The following is a 16,335-nucleotide window of genomic DNA, read 5'->3' on the forward strand; positions in this document are numbered from 1 at the left end:
ACAGTTAATATTTTGGCTTTTTTTCTGTATAGATTGAAATGTTAGAAATGGCCTACTCAATGCAACTATTTATCTGTTTAACGAATACCACATTATTCTGTATAATATCTGTTTTACTATATAATCTTTTAGGCATAGTTGCTTAGGACTAGAGTGTGCTATTTTTGTGTTTTCCTGATGTGTGGTGCTAGATGAATTAACTTTTGTGAACAAAAACCTTATCCCTAGATGATACCACATTTGGAACTTGTTAATTTCACTGACTATAACTTCTCTTCTTTCTCTCTCTATCGCTCTCCCAACACACATCAAAATGAGTGTGTCTGTATATATACACACACATATACCCAACAGGTACCTGTATCAGAGTACTGGATTTGGGTCATGGTTTTCTCTTTAAATACAGCATATCATTATATAAATTATTCTATCATAGATTTAATTTGAAGAAGATTACTTCCTCAGTCTTGATATTTGGTATCAAAACAATAAAATAATTTGAGCAAGAAATAAAAACACACACTTGTCGTATGTTCTGTGTTCCATTTATATGATGACTGCCAAAATTTGCACTGTAAAACTACATTACATGTACATGTTGCTAAGATCGTCCTTGAATAACCTACAGCAAAATTGAAAGAAATCAGTATCCATGTTTTAAGCAGAAGTGGTTTTAGTACAGGACAATCCATTATTCACGGTGCAGCTAATCAGAACTGGGGCAGGAAATGGTTCCATGAATTTTCTTTCACAACCTGTAAGTGTCCTTTTTTCCATCCAATTTGAATAACCTCCAAACTTACGCAGCTCTATGATCATTCCAGAGCCACATAACATGGCTTTTTCAGGAGCTCTGCATTCATTGACCCTATGTTTTCTGTTAACTGGAACTCTCTCCAAAAACTGAACATTGCCGTCACAGCATTCTCCACCACACCAGATCAGAGCATGGAACACCTGATCTGGGAATCAGAATTGGGGTGTCCTTTGAACCACCAAATTAGCCTTCAGATCACTACTGGGGGTTTAGCTTGCAGCTCTGGTTATTTTAAAACCTTTTCTTCAGTCTCATTTAAAAGAGTAAAGGAAACAAATATCTAATTCAAGAGGTATTTGTAGTTTTATTAAATGTCATTTAGACTTGTTATGAAATAATACTGAATTTGTAAAATCTTCAGCCATTTTGTAGAATTTTATAAATCATTGTTCTGAAAATGTTGCTACATAGGGCATTTCTGGTGGAATGAAGACATATTTTACAATCCAGACTCATTGGTTGATATGAATTTGTATTTGGAGTATTGTTCACAGACAATCTGCACCTGGCCTAAAATTTTAGTTAAATAGATAGAATTAAAATGTACTCTAGTTTTATTGCTGCCATTTGCAATTGTAAAGCAATAGGAAATTTTGTTTTTGCTGGTTGGTTCATTAGTAATATCTAATCAAAACTCATATTTTATTTCTAATATTTCTCCCATTTTAAAACACTTTACAATGATGTTTTAAATTAGTAAGCTAATTAACTATTATTTTTCTTGCTTGTTTGTATTTTTACCTAGTACAAAGTTCTAATAGCCCTATTTGTCCTAGGGAAAAGTGTGGTTTTGTGGTACATTTTTATTACACTAACTTAAAATGATCTTGAGGTGCTGCTGTATTTTGGTTCCTTCTTTACAAGAAATCTATAATTTATGTATGTTATCCTGTTTAAGTAATTTCATGTTGGGTCCATTAAATAATGTATCATCCTGCTTATCTAACGTTTACAATTTACTAATTGAAACAACATCTGAAAATTATTCTCTTGAATTTTAAACATTTGCAATAAATTGAGGCAATCTAAATTCATGTTGGCTGGTTTGAGAGTAGACACACTTTAGGTTTGTGAATTTCTTTTTCTTTCTTTAAGAAGATGCACCATCTTTTAAGGGTATTTTACCCTAAGTTGCTTTCTAAAGCAAGGAGGTTTGATTAATGGGAGAAGGTGTCATGTGACAATGCTGAAGCCATCTTCTCACGCTGCTGCCATGTTGGTACTCTCAAAACACAGTCTCTGATTGGTGTATTGTCCTGTCAATTAAACCTCCTTGATTTCTAATAGGCTGTTTAGGGTGAATCAATATGGTGACAAGCTCTGCCTACTGCTTCACATCAGGTAATTGGCCAAGCCCACTCCAGCCGTCTTCTGTTAATTAAACCTTCTTGTTCTAAAGCATAAAAAAATTAAGACACAAACTTGTTCTTAAATATTTGGCCCTTGGTAGCTTAAGTGACTGGGTTGCACACTAATTACTGTGTTCAGAGCTGCTTACCTGCCTGGTTTGCATTGGCAGCATACTTGGAAACTTTCAAATTATGGTCTGAGACATTTTTCTTTTAACTACCCTCCTCCAAAGGTGGTCTTTTCAGATTTTTCTCTCTTATCCTCCCTCCTTTTCATGACGCAGTCCTTTCTCACCAGCCCCTGCACCCTTTGCCTTCTACATTCCAAGCTGCTGCTTCTACTTCTGTTCTCTATAGCTAATTTAGCTGCCCTAGACTCTGCTTCATTTGGCCCATATGGCTCAGTGCTCTTCTTTCAGTTGCATGGGAAACAATGCTAGCACCCAAAGGTTTTTCAGCTTTCTTAAGAGACCTAGTAATTTAATGAAAAATAAGTCTGCCCCAGTATAATTCAAAAAATTCCCATATCTAACTCTTGATGCCACTACCACTTTCTGTCTCCTCACGTGTTTCACTTATATTTCAAGAGGTAGCAGCATGAGCACATGTCAGGAGATGTGGTCTTTATAGTTTGATCCCAGCGTAGCTGTGAACATGATGATTAAAGGGAGCATCACCATGATAAAATACCTTTAGAAAAGTATCCTCCCTTAGACAAAAATGTATGAAATGTGAAATACAACATTTCTTTAAAAAAATGGGGGTGGGGGCTAATCATGGACCAGCATAGACAAAAGCAATAAGTGATATAGAGTAATTTATAATATTTTTTTTAATTCATAAATGTGCATATTATGAAATAGGGAACTATTGGAAACCTCTTTTAGAGGGAGTTGTTATCAAGCTGCTTTACGGTACAAACATGTGTTATTTGCCCCTTAACGTGTACCCTAAAGCAACATTAATTAGGTTACTCCAAAGTACATAGTAATGAATTGCAAAATGCATGTAAAACACCTTATTACTATATAAGTTCTGAACACAGCTTGCAGTGAACTCCAAAAGCTTCATTATAGCTGAAAAAAAACCTAGAATCCTAGCAAAAAAGTTAACTGAGAACATAGAGCTGTAAAGCTATGACCTAATGTTCCCAAGTTGCATCCTAATAGCAACAGCAAAATGCCCCCTGCCTCCTCCAAACACAACCCCCTTCAGTTTCCAAGTACAAGTCTTTCCCTTCATAAAAGCTCCTGCATCTTGAAACACTACCTCGCCATCATGCATCACCTCCAAGTTAATTCCCCTCCTGGGAAGCCCCTTACCCCAAATGGAAGCACTCCCCAGGTATGGAAAACCTCTTTCCTGACAGCCCCAGTCATGGCCCCCCCTTTAATTCCTGGGGGCAGGGGGAGCAATTTCTCACTTCACATATTTCACTGCTAGGGCTCATCAGTGCCATTTTGAATCCAGCACTGATAAGAGCAGAAGTGACTGATAATTGCTCCTACCCAAACCCACTAGGGCCCATGGATTTGTTAAGTTAGGCCCTTGGGGGGAGGACTTGGCTTGTGGGTAATTCTTGATGGAGGGTTCAGATTGGGAGGGCTTTATTTGGGGTGGGAACCTTAGCAGGGGGTTTGTGTTTAGGGGCAACTCTTTGGTATTGTGAGCTACCTCCTCAAAATGTGGCCTAGGAGCACTAGGAACCTGGCCATGCAGCTTGATATGGCCCATGGCTCCCAAGACCCAAAGCATAATTCTGCTTGCAATCAGCATTATGCAGATACCATGGAAATCAGGAATATATGGCACAGTGATACCACGAGTTTGTGACTCCCATGGTAAAACAAGATGCGATAAAAGCTTGACTTTTACCACACCTTGATAACCTTTCTCCTTAATGCTGATAACAGCAAAATGGTAATAATTGGTACACAGGCCAAATTAAAATAAAACATCATGGGTTATTATAACATCAATCCTTTTTTAGCCTGCATTCTAATATGAGGTTTGAATTATTATTGTGTAAATTCTAAACTACAGTTAGATACTAAGAAATTAAAAAAATATATATTATTTTTTTTTACTAATGTGTTTTATTTATATATTAAATAGGTTTGTAGTGGCTCATCATTTCACTCCTAAGCAGTTTCCAAGAAAACGAAACAACATAATAATGCACATAACCAATAAATACTAAAACATCTGGACATTGAGAATAAACATCCCAAACACTAGAAAAGATCAAAAGCACATCATCATAGTGATTTACAGTATACTGTCCAGGACAAATAAAATTGTTCTCTGCTCTATAGCTTCCTGATGGAACAGGACAAAACACAGCATGGGAAATGGGCAAGCTTTTCAAAACAGCTGTGGACAGAGCCCACAAGTACAAATCATCATCATAAAGCAAAGTAATTTAAATATTTTTGTTTTCTTCCTTTCATTTTCTTTCACATAAGCTTCACCATCAAAAAGCTTCACTGGTTCATCAAAGAAATCTCTGAAATCCACCCTCTGCCCCAAATTGAAATCCATCAGTTACTTTCCGTTTGTCCATATTTTTGCTGCTGATCAGTTTCATCAGGAGAGCTTACTTCCCTTCTGCAGCTAATACCATCTGAATTATCAGCCCAGGCCAGCATCTCAGGAGATTTACTTTTCCGCTTTTTAATAAGAATGAAATTTTATAGATTAAAACTAAGAAACATTCACTGTTGCATTAAGCACTATTGTTTTGTCATGCTGCAGTTCTCTCAATACTTAACCAGATTTAGAACCTGAATTCAGCAGTAAACTTGTGGCGCAAGACCCCATAGCAGAACGATGATGATTACTTTTTTCATTGCCACATACTACCTGAAATGAAGAGGTTGTTAATGCCAGAACAGCTAATTATTCCTCTGGTTATATAAAGCCCCTTCTGTCTACAGTCAGTACATAGCAACCCATGCATTTATTGGCTGATTTTAAATCAAAGAGTAGCAATACTGTATTTAATTTTGCACTCACTAGTTGAGTTTTAGGGCATGAGGCATATTTGTCTAAACAGAAGATATTTCTTGAAGCTATAGGTAATGGTATACACGATGTGTAGCCACTGTGCTACTGAATATGTACTTCATGATTTAAAAATTTTTTTTTGCCAGGATCAACATTTAGGGGTCCTTTTACTAAGCCGCGCTAAACGCTAATGTGTCCATAGACTATAATGGACACATTAGCGGCTAGCGCACTTTTAATAAAAGGACCCCTTAAAACCACCCATCTCATGCCATAGAGCAAAATTTTTTTTTTTTTTTTTTTTTAGAACATTCATCTTGAACCTTCATTTAAACTCTTTTCTCTTGCAATACTCAATTTAAACTTGACAATTTGTTAATCTTATCTAAAATAATGTATTTTGATTCATTTTGTAAATGCAACTGTAAAAAAGAAAAAGTCTTTTAAATATTCTGGTTTTCATTCTAATATGAATGTTGTATTTAGAAAACTATCTTTAATATTACAATATCTTTATGAAAAGTACATTTAACACATCAATTTTTGATGTGCTTTCTGTACTCTAATCCTATAATAAAACTTAAGCTTGTAATGCAAACTCTTGTTTGACTTTTTTCATTGGGTCACCTTTTTTTGCAAATCTAATGTAACGAGAGAGAGAAAAAAGCAGTAGTGAAAAAGATGAGATGGGATGATGTATTAAGCTGGGCCAAACTTCACAGAAGTATTGATGCTTGCTAAATGGTCATATAACATGCATTCAGTAAATAAGCTATGGTAGGTACTAGTGTGTACTTACTGCAGCAAAAAATAGTGTACAAGGAGAGCACTAAGGCATCCCTTGGTAATTTTGCCATATTTATTGAGATTTATTAACTGCTTTTTAATAGAGACACACCCAAAGTGGTTTACAATATGTTGACTAGTAATCAGATACTCATTTCCCTATCTGTCCTACCACTACTCTTATGCTAAAAAATAACATTTATTTTTGGCACAGGGGTTGTGTCTAGAGATGGAGAGTGGGCCTGCCACTTGCTAACCAATTAGCACAGGTTTGGCATTTGCATCCCTTTGCAGGATCTTGTCTTCTGGCCCTAGAATGTCCCCTCCCATTTAGTTGTTGATGATTCATTACAAGTTCAATAAAGGTTCCTCAGCTGCATGTCTCCAATTTTAATAAAATCTAGTGACAGGTTTTGGGTCATGGGCTACTAACTGGCCAGCTTATTAGATGTCAATATGCTTTGGTTTACAAATTAATATGATTTAAAATGAACGTTTGAAGTTCTTATTGCAACTTTTTCCACTCTTGCTGATGATGCAGATTGTTGTGCACATTTTCTTATTAAATTTCCCACTATAATCCTTCATCTCTTGACTGACTAGTGATAGCGCATGATTTGCTTTTGCATTCCCACTCATTCCAGTTGTTTAAAAAGGATCTCAGTTGAACAAAAACTCTGGCATATTTGCAATACATTCACTACCTAGCATTCTCCCAACTTAATTTTATTATATATTTCTATGTACCTGTACTATATGTGTGATTGCATAATAATACAACTCTCTCTACCGCTCATTTAAAGATTAGTACCTGGTAGACTGAGCTTGACTTGGAAAAGTGAGCTGAGTGTTGGGGTTGTTGTTTGGGTTCTCTTCTGTAGCTATTCGATTTTTATTTTCTTCCTAGTTTCCACCCCTCCTGCCACTTTCATCCTTTTCCTCACCCCTGGAACAAGGCAGGGGAAGACCCTTTCACTTGACTTTGAGCAAAGTGTCAAAAATTTCTATCAGGATGATGAATTTTCTTGATTATGCCCTAGCAAGAAAGATTATGTATCTGTTAGGATAAATAGTGAAAGGATGCAAAAGCAGAAGCACCTGTTATTATAAAAGAACTTTGGGAAGCTTATCAGCTACGCCATGGGCCTGAAGTTGGCTTCTCTAAATTTGCAAAATGGTGCATTATAGCCAGCTCTGCTGGAACCCATTCTGTGTGTGTTTGCACAGTTCATCAAAACATAAAACTTATGTTGGCAGCTACTTTTTTAAATGATGATTACAAATTTCTAATGGACAAGATTGTATGCAGTTTAGATTAAAAAATTGTATGCTGCATGGTTATGAACTGTGTCCAGGCAAGGAGGCACTTGAGGGTTACTTGTCAAGCCACCTCTAGGAATAGAATGAATGGCTCAGTAGCACAGCTTTGTAAAAGGACCCACTAGGCAGGTAAGTGCTGACTCTGCCCCTGGACTGCCCAGAAAATAGCTGGTTATAACTTTAGCAGTCAGTGCTTAGATTCAGCAGTTGTAACCAGTTAAGTGCTGCTGAAGTGGGATAACCCTGCACAGGTGATTTAAGCAGCCAGGAGGCTCTCCTTCCTGGTTAAATTTATTTTTATTTTAAAAATTTATTTACTGTTTAAAACTAAACGGGCCTACTTCATATGTTTTGGTCCTATGATCGACTTCAGACCTTTTGGTCTTTTGTTGCCTTGTATTTACAAACAACATTGAGTAAACCGATTCCTCTATGGGTGGATATTTTGGGTTTTTCTCAACTAACATCTTTGGGATTGCTGTTACATAAAGCATCCTTATTGGCCAAGAAATGTATCCTTGTGTTGTGGAGACAGCCTGAGGCGCCCACAGTGACAATGTGGAGAAATGAACTGTTTACTCTCTTGAAATTTGAATACTTGGATGTGCGCAAGGGTAGCCCTGGTTCCTGGAGGAAATTTCAGAGAATTTGGGCCCCTGTCTTGGACGGTCTGTCCCATAGAGCTAGAAGTTTTCTCTTGAACTTTTGACACTGGAGTGCTTGGGGAGGTGGGGGTTGTTTTGGGTAGGGTGGGTTCTTTGGGAGGGAGGGGTCTGGGTCTTTAGGGCCTCCCTGAAGGATCAACAGGGAGGTTCTGGTGACTGCTGTTGACTTTGTACTGTTGTTTCGTTTGCAATGTATGTTTGTATTTTATTACAATATTCTCAATAAAAAAAGAATTACATAAAAACTAAATGGTTTACATAATTTACAATGAAAACTACTGGGTCAAACTTAAAACTATGTCTCCCAAAAGAGCAGAATCATACAACAAAACTAGAAAGGAAGAACTAAGAAAGTCAACTTCACTTAAATATATAAACTTTCAACCTGAGAGGTGCTCAGATCCTTGAAAAACAAGGTGGAATAAATGCTAATGGGGACAAGCCCCTATAGACATTTCAGTGTTCTATCATTGCATCCTCTCCCGTGTTAGAAAGAATATAGTGAACCAATTTTTCCAAAAATTGAGTTAATGTCCCAAAACAATCATGTGAACAAAATAATAACTTCAGCGTTTTTTCAAAAATGTGAACTTAGCTTGCATGGGTGCTTTAGGAAGCTGTCTCACTCCAGCGGGCTCTAATGCGTTTCGCCGCAAGGCTTCTTCAGAGAGCCGCCAAACAAGCTGGAACTGAGTGAAAACTTCTTCCTGCCAATACAAGAGAGTGCTTTCAATGATACATTGTTTTAAAAGAAAAATATACAGATAAACACTCACTGAACTTTACATCGCTGCCGGTGGTACCTTCCTTGTCACCCGTGATTACATCACTTCCTGATAGGGAAACTTCCTCCTAAACTCCCACTATATATACAGATACACCTATCAATCTTAGTGGAGGAACGCCCACCATTCCACTTCTTTGTTCAAACCTGCCGGGCTGACAGTCTGCCAATGGAAAATCCAGGCTTATTCATGTTTCCATAGTAATGCTTGTTTGTTCCCGCCCCTATGAAGAGTAGGGGCTTCCAATACAACAAACTTTAAATCTTCAAGGGAATGAGACAGCGCTTGCCAATGTTGTGTAAGGGGAGCTCCCAAATCCCCTCGTCGGATTTTACTGAGGTGTTCCGTGATTCGAACCCGGATAGTGGTATGTCCAATATACAACAATTGGCACGGGCATATGATCATATACACTACTCCCTCAGTACTGCAATTCGTGTGATGTTTGAGATCATATGACTTATGTAAGACTGGATGAGACACCCGCTGGGTTTCCATGACATGTGGGCAAACACTGCACCTCCCACATTTAAAATACCCCTTAGATGTAGCAGAAAATTGAGGATACATTTGTTGGTTCTCCTGTATAAACTGGGAAGATGTGATCCGGTCCCTTAAGTTCTTGCCTCTGGAGTATGCAAATATAGGAAGATGTTCCAATGGCTCATGCACCTGTAAAATATGCCAGTAAGACTTGATGATTTTTTTTGATATCAAATGCTCTATAAGAATATGGCAAGGTGCATACCATCCTAGGCTCATTGGAATCTCTAGAGGAAAGGAGTAGATGATCCCGTTGCGCATACAGAGCTCTTTTAAAGGCTCTTTTGATGACCCGAGAGGGGTATCCCCTCCCTTCAAACCGCCGCCACATCTCCACTGAACGGGATTTATATTCTTCCACAGTGCTGCACAAATGTCTCAAACGTAAAAATTGGCCCACCGGAAGGTTGACACGCAAGTGCCTAGAATGGTAGCTGTCAAACCTCAAAAGGTTATTTCTATCTGTGTCCTTATGGAATATGGTTGTGTTGAAATGACCCTGATCCAGATGAATGAGAATGTCCAAAAAAGCAATGGTTGAACGTGACTCAGATACTGTAAATTGCAAATTCAAATCACAAGAATTTAACCAGTACACAGTCATGCAAGCGCTCTTCCGTGCTGGTCCATATTACAAAAATATCATCAATATATCGTTTCCATGTATAAATAAACTGAAAAAATGACGAGGTATATACATGTTCCTCAAAATCACTCACAAAAAGGCACGCCACTGAGGGAGCCATAGTCGCACCCATGGCGGTGCCCTTGATCTGTAAAAAGAAGTCCATATCAAACTGAAAATAGTTTTTTTCCAAAGCTATGCTCGCTATGTTAACCAAAAATTCAAGTCTCACTGATGGTAAGCTTAAAGTGCTGAGATGTTTACGAATAACCACAATAGCGGCTGCTTGGGGAATGTTTGTATATAAAGCCGTGATATCTAAAGTGGCCAACATGGCTCCTTGGGGCACCGAATTGCACTCCTGTAAAAATATAAGCATGTCAGTTGAATCTTTTACATACGATTTAGCTATGGGAACCAAGTGCTTGAGATAAGAATCCACAAATTGTGATAATGGTTTCAAAACTGAACCTATGCCAGAAACAAAATGGTTTACATAATTTACAATGAAAACTACTGGGTCAAACTTAAAACTATTTTTCTTGATGTTCTGTTTTATAAGACTCCATTTCACTCTTGGTGGTGTCGATAATCAATAGCATAAGATCATGAGCATAAGATCATGAGATCATAAGATCCTCCAGGTCGCCCGATTGTTTCTGGCATAGGTTCAGTTTTGGAACCATTATCACAATTTGTGGATTCTTATCTCAAGCACTTGGTTCCCATAGCTAAATCGTATGTAAAAGATTCAACTGACATGCTTAAATTTTTACAGGAGTGCAATTCGGTGCCCCAAGGAGCCATGTTGGCCACTTTAGATATCACGGCTTTATATACAAACATTCCCAAAGCAGCCGCTATTGTGGTTATTCGTAAACATCTCAGCACTTTAAGCTTACCATCAGCGAGACTTGAATTTTTGGTTAACATAGCGAGCATAGCTTTGGAAAAAAACTATTTTCAGTTTGATATGGACTTCTTTTTACAGATCAAGGGTACCGCCATGGGTGCGACTATGGCTCCCTCAGTGGCGTGCCTTTTTGTGAGTGATTTTGAGGAACAACATGTATATACCTCGTCATTTTTTCAGTTTATTTATACATGGAAACGATACATTGATGATATTTTTGTAATATGGACCAGCACGGAAGAGCGCTTGCATGACTTTGTGTACTGGTTAAATTCTTGTGATTTGAATTTGCAATTTACAGTATCTGAGTCACGTTCAACCATTGCTTTTTTGGACATTCTCATTCATCTGGGTCAGGGTCATTTCAACACAACCATATTCCGTAAGGACACAGATAGAAATAACCTTTTGAGGTTTGACAGCTACCATCCTAGGCACTTGCATGTCAACCTTCCGGTGGGCCAATTTTTACGTTTGAGACGTTTGTGCAGCACTGTGGAAGAATATAAATCCCATTCAGTGGAGATGTGGCGGCGATTCGAAGAGAGGGGATACCCCTCTCGGGTCATCAAAAGAGCTCTGTATGCGCAACGGGATCATCTACTCCTTTCCTCTAGAGATTCCAATGAGCCTAGGATGGTATGCACCTTGCCATATTCTTATAGAGCATTTGATATCAAAAAAATCATCAAGTCTCACTGGCATATTTTACAGGTGCATGAGCCATTGGAACATCTTCCTATATTTGCATACTCCAGAGGCAAGAACTTAAGGGACCGGATCACATCTTCCCAGTTTATACAGGAGAACCAACAAATGTATCCTCAATTTTCTGCTACATCTAAGGGGCATTTTAAATGTGGGAGGTACAGTGTTTGCCCACATGTCATGGAAACCCAGCGGGTGTCTCATCCAGTCTTACATAAGTCATATGATCTCAAACATCACACGAATTGCAGTACTGAGGGAGTAGTGTATATGATCATATGCCCGTGCCAATTGTTGTATATTGGACATACCACTATCCGGGTTCGAATCACGGAACACCTCAGTAAAATCCGACGAGGGGATTTGGGAGCTCCCCTTACACAACATTGGCAAGCGCTGTCTCACTCCCTTGAAGATTTAAAGTTTGTTGTATTGGAAGCCCCTACTCTTCATAGGGGCGGGAACAAACAAGCATTACTATGGAAACATGAATAAGCCTGGATTTTCCATTGGCAGACTGTCAGCCCGGCAGGTTTGAACAAAGAAGTGGAATGGTGGGCGTTCCTCCACTAAGATTGACAGGTGTATCTGTATATATAGTGGGAGTTTAGGAGGAAGTTTCCCTATCAGGAAGTGATGTAATCACGGGTGACAAGGAAGGTACCACCGGCAGCGATGTAAAGTTCAGTGAGTGTTTATCTGTATATTTTTCTTTTAAAACAATGTATCATTGAAAGCACTCTCTTGTATTGGCAGGAAGAAGTTTTCACTCAGTTCCAGCTTGTTTGGCGGCTCTCTGAAGAAGCCTTGCGGCGAAACGCATTTGAGCCCGCTGGAGTGAGACAGCTTCCTAAAGCACCCATGCAAGCTAAGTTCACATTTTTGAAAAAACGCTGAAGTTATTATTTTGTTCACATGATTGTTTTGGGACATTAACTCAATTTTTGGAAAAATTGGTTCACTATATTCTTTCTAACACAGGAGAGGATGCAATGATAGAACACTGAAATGTCTATAGGGGCTTGTCCCCATTAGCATTTATTCCACCTTGTTTTTCAAGGATCTGAGCACCTCTCAGGTTGAAAGTTTATATATTTAAGTGAAGTTGACTTTCTTAGTTCTTCCTTTCTAGTTTTGTTGTATGATTACATAATTTACATACACAATATTAAAATGAAGACAAAATAAAAACAAATAATGCATATTCAAACATCTTTGCTTGCTATATGAGGGGGTGCTGAAAAATTCTCAGCCCTACCAAGAAGGGAATGAGTTTGAGCCATGAAACTAAGGTGCGCTAGCGTTTTTAGTGCACCCACGATATTACCGCTTGCTACATGGCTAGAACTAACACCAGCTCAATGCTGGTGTTAGCGTCTAGCATGCGGGGCAATGTAATGCACGCTATTCCGTGCGTTAATGCCCTAATGCAGCTTTGTAAAAGGATCCCTTAGTTATTCCACATAGTCCCCCTAAATTTAACATAGTTGGCACATCATGTCAAAAAATACTCTGCAGCAGTAAGTAGAGCAGTATTTCAGTGACCAATCACCTCTGAAATACTTGAAAATTGTCACCCTTTCAAACTCTTTTTAAGGTCTGTAAACAGAAAATAGATGGAACAAGGTCTGGTGAGTAGGGTGGATGGTCTATACCCTGAAACCCCAACTGCATCAAACATTGTCTTGCAAAAATAAAATTCTCTTCCGCAGCGTCCCTGTCCTTTTTTTCTTTTAATACCTCCTTTAATCTGCCAAAATCAGGTCATGGATGTGGTTGCCAATTTCAAGAGCTGACATTGAAGCCTCCCAAACCTTGCTACAGCTTCAGTCTCAAATTCTCCACATTGAAAATTTGCACCCCACTTCTTTACTGTGGAATATGATGGGCATTTGTCACACAATATTTACATCATACATTCATGGATTTCCTTTGGAGTTTTCTTCTGCAGGAATAGGAACTTCATGAGTGCTCAGAATTCCACACTTTAAACTTCTACATTCTTCGTTGACATGGTTCAATCAATGATCTGTAATAATGTCATAACATAGCATTTCAATTCTGTAAATTGGCACTTTACAAAATGAAATACCACTCTTTTCAGCTACAGTGGCAAAATCCCTCAAAATTTAGAAAGTTGGCTGGGCTGAGACCTCTTCAGCACCTTGTCATACAGAAGTTTTGAGAAGGGTTTAGGAGCCCTCCTGCTTCCATCCCCCCAAATAAACAAGCTTTATTAATTGAACAATAAAGCCATACTGGTAACAGGAGCTTGTACCCCTACAAAGGTATGATACACAATGTTGGTCCCATTCACTTCCTCAGGTAAACCACCCAAATCACTTTCCCAACTGGACTCTGTTAGGAGCACTTTGCCAAGTTTTGACCTTTGCTTCAGAAGATGTGCACAGCTAGTACTTCATTCCAGATCCTCTTTAGGTTGGTATTCTTTCCAGTCCTTTTCTGTTAGACTAAGCTGCCCTAGGGAGCCTCCTCTCCTCACCAAGCCTTGCTGGCCACTCTTTAAAAGGCTCAAGCAGCCATTACAGTCCAGAGGGATTCTCTAATTCCTCACTCAAAGCCTCAGTATGGATTGCGATTTGATATACTGCTTGGAAAAGGGGTATTAAGCAGTTTACAATCAAATACTTGAGCATTTTCCCTATCCCAGCAGACTCACATTCTAAGGTAGCTGGGGCAGTGGAGGATTAAGTGACTTGCCCAGGGTCACAAGGAGCAGCACAGGCTTTGAACTAACAACTTTAGGTTGCTGAAGCTGTAGCTCTAACCACTGTGCCACACTCTAGTTCTTCCCACTAAGGGGCCAATATACTAAACTGCATTGCGATTTTCCTGATGCAGAAACACTTCTAGCAGAAGAAAGTCTCAAGTAAAATCACTGCACTAATGAATTATTCAAATGTATATAAAAGAAAAAAAAAAAACCTCAAACTTAGTATAGTTTTTTTTATTTATTCTTCCTTTCATACTAAATCTTTATTCTAGCTCAAGATTGGCCTAAAGATGCAGCTAGGAACAAATGTATCATCTAAGCAAGGTGTGAGGTGTGACGATTCCTACTTTAGATGACCCAGAAGCCCTGGCTGCTCAAGTGGGCCTCTAATGCTCCTCATACTTTTATTAACTTTATATTTGCTGATGGCTAGTAGCTCCTGCATTACCACAAACACCAAGTCCTTGGGGGCCCATAATCCTGTGCATTTATCCTGCTGCAGCCTGTAAGCGAATTGAACCCATGCTGCAGGGCTGCTCTAATATTGTGCGGTGCCAGCTTCCCTTCTCTGACAAAACAGGAAGTTGAGGGAAAGGGAGAAGAAGGGAAGTAGACACGAACAGTATTAGAGCAGAACCACAGCATGGTTTCAATTCGCTTACAGGCTGTGGCAGGAGAAAGGGCAGCGAGGGAGTCAGAGGGAGGGAAGCTTACATCACCTCACCATGCAGTCAGGGGCCCCCTGCCCTGTTTGCTGTTCTCTAATACCGGCCCTGAAAGGGGAAGAGATGCCCAGACAGCCTGTTTGCCTTCCCCTAAAGCCGGTGGGCCTCCCTGATGTTTTCGGGCAGGCAGTCAGGGGCCCAGGAGGAAGAAAAGAATTTGTGTGTTGCCGACAGGTGTGTGAGACAGAGGGAGGGGGAGAAAAATGCTGCTGCACCCAATTGGGGAGAGAGAGAGGAGGGAGAAGGAAGACCAGGAAAGGGAGAGGAGGGGAAGAGAGATGCCAAGACCATGGGAGGGAGGAAAAGGAAGGGTGATACCAGACCATGGAGGGGGAGGAAGAGATGCCAGCCCATGGGAAAGGAAAGAAGGGAGGGAGAGAAAGGAACAAGAGGAGAAGCCAGATAATGGAGGGAGAAATGGACGAGAAGAGCAGAAAGATGCCAGGGCATGGGGTAGGGAAAGGAAACTAAGGAGACAGATGCTAGACCAGAGGGAAAGGAAGGAGATGAGATGCCAGAACATGAGGGGGTGGGAGAAATGCTGGGGCATGGGGGAAGGAAAAGCGCTAGAGATATCAGACTAGAAAAATGGAGAGGGGGTGAAGCTGAGATGAATCATGTACAAAGGAGAGAAGGGGCACAGGATAGACAGTTTATTGAAGGGAAATAGAAAGAGGAAATATTGCCGTATGGAAGAGAGAGAGGGCAGACAGTGGGTGGAAGTAAGAGAATGATGAGAAGATGAGGAAAGCAGAAACCAGACAACAAAGGTAGAAAATTTTTTTTATTTGTTTTATTTATTTATTTATTTTTGCTTTAGGATAAAGTATTATTGTAGCTGTTTCATGATTGTTTATTAATAGAAAATGGAAATAAAGTGATACTGTTTATTGGACTGATTTTAATATATTTTTTTACTAATGCAGCAACCGTAACCAGTACCTAGCATATGTGACACCCGGGGCCCATCATTTTTAGACACCCCCCATCTGTATGAAAAACATGATTTTTAGTAACAATCCACACGTCACACAAGAGTGTACTTAGGAAAAGGCAGCATCTTACATACTGCAGTGAGCAGTACATCAATACACCCATTGTAAAATTAAACAAGCCAGACAAGTACAGATCAATTCTATAGTCAATCCAAACAGAAAACCATGTATTTTCGAACACACAGAAAACACCTTTGTCTAGTATGTAATCACAAACTAACCCCTCCCCCTTTTACAAAACTGTAGTGTGTTTTTTAGCCATGGTGGTAATAGCTCAGATGCCAACACTAAAAAACGCTCTACAGTTTTGTAAATGGGGAGATAGAATAAAAATACATAGACAAAGGTTAAACTGAAGCACCAT

Source organism: Geotrypetes seraphini, chromosome 14 (genome assembly GCF_902459505.1).
Source record: "Geotrypetes seraphini chromosome 14, aGeoSer1.1, whole genome shotgun sequence".
NCBI lineage: Eukaryota > Metazoa > Chordata > Amphibia > Gymnophiona > Dermophiidae > Geotrypetes > Geotrypetes seraphini.